Raw genomic sequence first — 6,340 nt, 5'->3', positions numbered from 1 at the left:
TCTGCCTCGATGAAAACTTTGACCTGAATTCTTATTTTTTCAAACAATTTTCCCCCCTTGGATTTTTTTTTCTTTTTTTTCAATTTTTCATTGCTTTTGTCTATCACGTCTATTGCCTATTGGTATATTATGTATTACTGGTTAGAAAGACTTCAAAGACTTCATGCTTCATAGCAAGCACCTCAAATAATTCACCAAAAGATTCCTGGGCATGAGTCATGACAGTAGATAGGTACATCAAAGGCAAAATGGACAAAAACAGAACCGAAAACAATGGACCCCTTAATTAGTAAAACATAAGCCCGGGCACTCAATGGTAGATAGACCTGACAGGTACGCCTGAACAGGTCTATACCTGATGAGCGCACTCACACTATCAGATAGACCTGGAAGGATGGTATGGTAGGTACACGGTTGAACAGATCCATTTGTCAGATCTACCTGATAGAGAGTGGCCGGACCAAGTCTTTTTTATTGAGGGAAAGACATCACTTCTTCCGTACTCCTTCATTGGGAAATACAACTCTTTTAAAGGAGCGCTGAGAAAGGGAGGGGGAGGGACTAGGAAAAAAAGGGGGGGGAGAAAATGAGGGGGTAGGAAAATGGGAGAAAGACAAGAGGAGAGAGAGGAAAAAAAACTTTGAAGTTTCAACTTCGACTAAACTTCGGCCTTGACTTTTGCATGCTGGAAATACGAAAGTCGAGTAAAAGTTAAAAATATATCCTTTGAGTACTTAAAAGCTAAAAATATAACTTGAAAGTTAAAAATATAGGTAACTTGAAAGTTAAAAATATAGCTTAAAAGCTAAAAATATAATTTAAATGTAAAAAAATATGTATATCCTTTGATGATTTGAAACTTGAAAGTGAAGTTTTCAAGTTGACACGCCTACAATCTCTTGGAGGGTTTCAGCAGTCATTATATATAAGTTCTGTGGATCAACTTGATAAGGAGAACCAAAAAGGCAGATATATTTTGCAGAACTTCAAAGAATTATATTAGTTTCTTTGTTAAAAGCCGTTAGTTCTGCAAAATATGCTGCAAAAAAAGGTAGCGTTCCCTTTGTATAAGACCTCTATTTTAGTCTTCTTGTAGTCATGGCCTTCATCAATTAGGTGGTCTGCATAGTTGGATCTCTTCCTTCTCTTCCATCTTTAGTCTATGCTACTGAACAGCTGATTCAAGATCACAATGCACGCCCAACACCTACGCAAACAACAACAAACCAACCTCAGTCATCTTGAAAAAGCCTACGAGTGAGGCGAAACTCGAGTCGGTGTAAAGAATAATCCCCAACTAAGAACCCTAGTCAAATAGAAAATAAGGTAAGCCATTATGTATATCTGCCTTTTTGGTTCTCCTTATCAAGTTGACGCCTACAATGTACAGAAAAAAAGTTAGCTCGCCCTCAATTATTTAGGGCTAAATAAAAACTTTTTTCTATGAAGGGGAAGAGGAAGGTAAAAAAAAAAAGATAAAAATAGAGAAAAAAGAGAAGAGAGATTCTCGTGAAGGAGGAAGAAGAGGAAGAGCAAGAAGAAGATGAGAAACTGAACGATAAAATAGAGAAAAAAGAGAAGAGAGATTCTCGTGAAGGAGGAAGAAGAGGAAGAGCAAGAAGAAGATGAGAAACTGAACGATAAAAAAAGGATAAGTAAAAAGAGGAAAAGGAGACGAGAATGATCGGAAGGAAGAAAAAGAAGAGAAGAAAGATTTCAAGAAGGATAAGGAAAAAGAAGACGACGAAGGAGGAGAAAGAGAACGTAGAAAAGAGAAGAAGACTCTTGGAAAATTTGCATTATTCACGAAATCTTCTTCGAGATTCTAAAACGGATAAGAGTGTTGTTAGATAGGTACTAGTAGATACGATTTTAGATTTCTCTATTTTTAGAACTTTTTTCCTATTAGGATAATGAAGTGAATTTTTAGAACATTCAAACTCTTCTATTTTTAGAACTTTCAGATTTTCCTATTTTAAGAACATTTTATTTTCAGGTTAATGAATGCATTTTCTATTTTTAGGGTTTTAATGTTATTTGGTGATTTATTTTTATACTCTTTGGGATCATTATCTTTTATTTTTATCTATCGTTCTTTCTTATCGATTCTTATGTTTGAAATTTCAAATGACCAAGTCTAACAAATACTGTCGAACCTGTCCGAGTGGGAACCCAAGGGACCGGCAAATTTTTCCCACTTATCCAGGTTCCCCACTTAGACAGGATCGACTGTAAATAAACAAACAATAGAGCAGTGTTTCTTAATTAGTTTGGCCCGCGGAACCCTTTTCAAAGGTGAACATCTTTGCGGAACCCTGAACTTTCAAGATTGCACCCCCACAGTTCCCTCTATCAAACCTCTAAAAAAAGCTGTATAAGATGAAATACCTAGTCTAAGATGGTCGTTTTGAAGCTGCATTTTATCTAGTGTATGATTTTTCCAAAATATCTCGCGGAACCCTTGCCGTCAGCTCGCGGAACACCAATAAATTAAGAAACACTGCAATAGAGCAATCTCCTCGGCCGGGTGGGTATCACACTAGGCTTGCACGCTCGGGTTCGATTCCCTCAGGCGATGAAGTTTTTTCGGCAAAATAAGACCATTACCTACCTATTTTTGCTGCTACAGTTCAAACGTAAGATTGCTTGTAGGAAGAGGCCATTTTTTAAAAACTTTTATTTAATTGGAATGCGAATGATTGATTTCTTTAATTCTTTTCTATTAATATTTCTTAGATATTTATTTAATTCTTAGAATTTATATTGGGTAATGTTTCTTGCATCATGTTCTGTTCTGATCTGTTTTCTCTCTCTTTCTGTTTCTCTTTACTCTCTCTTGCATGCTTTCTGTTACTTTCTTCTGCTTGCCTACGTTCTGCATTTTGTGCTCGTTGTAAATTCGTGACGTCACGTGATGTACGTGATAATGTGACGTCACCTCATGGTAAGTACTCATACATACGTAGTGCCAAATTGGTGGAACAACTGGGAGGAACTAATACAAACATAGAACAAAGACATTGGAAAGCAGGAAATCCAGCTATACTAGACCACTGGCATTTAATTGGTCGGTTTCAATTATGTAGATTTGTAGGTTTTGCCAACCCAGTTAGCTTGGTGAGTGCGCCAATGCACTTTTTGGGTACTTTTACATCGGAATAGGACTCTATCTCGAAAAAAATTTTCATTTGGTTGTGCCCCATTGTATGATTTGGTTGATGTAAAAAAACTAACTTCTTCAAATTTATTTGCTGTTTCCAGATCTCGTATCCAGGGCAATCTTCTGCCACATCAACTTCCAGACTTCTGTATAGTCCACTGAACATACTTCCACTAACAACCTCCACTCATCTCATATCTACCTTACAGTACAATAAACTAGTCGATAGAACTCAACATCCACTTAAAAGTAAGTACCTAAACCTTCACTTATTTCAAAGTATGTAACCCGTGAACTATCTGTGGAGAGTGCCGAAGTCTGATGTCAGAGCTCAGGACTCTGACGGAAAATAAAAATTGAATTTTCGACCTTTTACAGTTATTTTTTCGGAGTTTTGACCTCAGATTTAGATTTTTCACAACTTTTTTCATAGAAATCGACCTTTTAATCATAAATTTTACCCAAATGCAACTGCTCCATTAAAACTCCAACTAAGCAGGTAGGGAGGGAGTTACTCGTAAGTCACATCCACTATTTTGACCTCAAGAATAGAACTGGTCTACTTCTGGTAAAAGAGACTCTAGTCTTATTCAAGCTTCTCCTTTTTCTTCGCCTTTTCCCGTGTACAGACGGGATTAGCGTTTTTCGTCAGCCTGTCAATCAGCCCTTCGGTGATTGCTTTGGGCTGACATTTGGTTTTAGAAACAAAACATTTCCGAGTGGATGCTCTTCGCACTGAACCTTTGCTTTTTCTTTAGCAAGGGAAATTTCAGACTGGTATACCTCCTGGTAGTCCCCGAGCCAGACTTGTCTTCTTCAAGCAATACATAAATAAGCTCACTATAAAGGTAGACAATGTTTCGCCATCGCCAATACAGAATAGAATAGAATACATACAATGTAGGGTACCATCTGTTTCCATTGTTTTCTGTTTACGAGATTTAAACTCGCTTTCAAATAAACAAATTTTATCTCCTATCTATTAGTCGTAATACCTCAAATGTAGGTAAGATACATAGGTAGGTACAGCTACAGTAATACCTACCTCCAATGTAGATATTATACCTACCTACATACATACCTAGGTACAGCTAAAGACCTATCAAAAAATTCCACGGACACCTACCTAGAGAGATTAGATAGCGAAATGAATTTTTACAGATGATGTCATACATTGAGGAAATAAATGAGAGTTAAATACAGAAAAATATACCTAGGCATCTATAAGTTGGTACCTACAATAAAACTGGGGGGAAATACAAACAAAATAATAAAAATAATCTCAAATTCTTTGCCCGTCTCCCAAATCGTAAAATTTCGATTCCCAGAGGAGAGGCTATAACGAATAGAGTAGAAATTTAGAATGGGATTGAGGAGTTGTATTGAAGAGGGAACATGAAGACGAAAATGAAGTTTTGAGCAAAACAACTTTGAAGTTTTTGATTCCCACTAAGAAGAAAAATACAAACAAAATAATAAAAATAATCTCAAATTCTTTGCCCGTCTCCCAAATCGTAAAATTTCGATTCCCAGAGGAGAGGAGGCTATAACGAATAGAATAGAAATTTAGGACGGGATTGAGGAGTTGTATTGAAGAGGGAACATGAAGACGAAAATGGAGTTTTGAGCAAAACAACTTTGAAGTTTTTGATTCCCACTAAAGAAAAAGTATTGGGACTCTTGGGAGAATTTTGCAAAAACTCGAGTATCTCGATGAATGATGTATAGATATCAACATGATTCTCTTCGGAACTGATTCCTAACAGTATTCCTATTAGAAAAGTCATTTTACACTGCAAATAGGGCCTACGTAATGATATGGTCTTCTTCCCCACTAAAGAAAAAGTATTGGGACTCTTGGGAGAATTTTGCAAAAACTCGAGTATCTCGATGAATGATGTATAGATATCAACATGATTCTCTTCGGAACTGATTCCTAACAGTATTCCTATTAGAAAAGTCATTTTACACTGCAAATAGGGCCTACGTAATGGTCTTCTCTTATAAATGGCTTTAATTTTTTTACGTCTAAACCAAACACAAATCACGAGAAATCGATGTTGTTTTGGATGATATATATCAACTGTGAATCTTAATATTATGTGGGTCAGAAGAGAGGGGGGGCATACCATCGAAAAGGGGGCTAACGGGTAGGGAATGCGTGGAACGCGAACTAGATACTGAGAGAGAGAGAGAGACAGGGAGAGAGAAAGAGAGTTAATAAAATCCGCCCCGGGCGGGAATCGAACCCGCGGCCTAGCGCTTACAAGGCAGACGCACTACCAACCAAGCTAACTAGGCTGGCATGGAAACAGGTCTGAACACCTGCAGCATCTTGAAAATATCATGTTAAATGAGTCAAATCACATTTCCCGATGTGTCTTTGGAAAAGTCCGAAATGGTATGATTTCATATATTGTCCTCGTTGTGTTGAGAAATCCTAGGATTCACCTAAAGGGTGTGTTTATGTACTGGGCTGAGCTAGGCCATTCTCGGCCTTTGAGCGTGTAAAGTTGGCGGGAAATTCGAAATTTTGATTTTTTTTTTCCGCAACTTGTACAATCTGAATTCATTTTTTACTTTTTATCTTTAGTTTATATTATACTTTTCATTTATATTAGATATTACAAACAAGCGAATTTCAAAGCAAACAAAAATAAATATAAAATAAATTTTAAAAATTGCCGCCGGGACAGCTATCTCACGTCGTCCGAGCTCATCTCAACCCGGTACATAAACAAACCCAAATACACCGGTAAAAGCCCGAAGAAGATTTCAATTTCGGACCTTTCCCAAAAGATTCAAGAAATCCTGGGTTCACTCGCTCGTAGGAGTTTTCCCGTAACACTTTATATGATTGCGCCGCTCTTACAAGTCGTCTTTCAACGACTTGTCATGTGTCCGAAGTCTGTAGCCAAATTGTGGCCAAATTAAATTGCTCTGAAGCTACACAAACATCACGCAAGAAAGATCTCTCTGTTCCAAGTTTTGACAAATAAAGTACTAAGGTTTCCTAAGTTTTTTTCCCATACACAAGTTCTTTTCATTTTCCTAAGCTAAGCAAGATAAGTATAAAGTTGGTCCGTAAAGCCGTAGATCGGTTCATTTATTGGTCCTTCGAAGTGGATCCGCCCACCTATTATATATCTATTTTTTTTTTTTTTTTTTTTTTTTTTTTTT

Source organism: Diaphorina citri, unplaced genomic scaffold (genome assembly GCF_000475195.1).
Source record: "Diaphorina citri unplaced genomic scaffold, Diaci psyllid genome assembly version 1.1 scaffold497, whole genome shotgun sequence".
Classification (NCBI taxonomy): Eukaryota; Metazoa; Arthropoda; class Insecta; order Hemiptera; family Psyllidae; genus Diaphorina; species Diaphorina citri.
The sequence above is the reverse complement of the archived record's forward strand: the minus strand, read 5'-3'. Positions refer to the sequence as shown.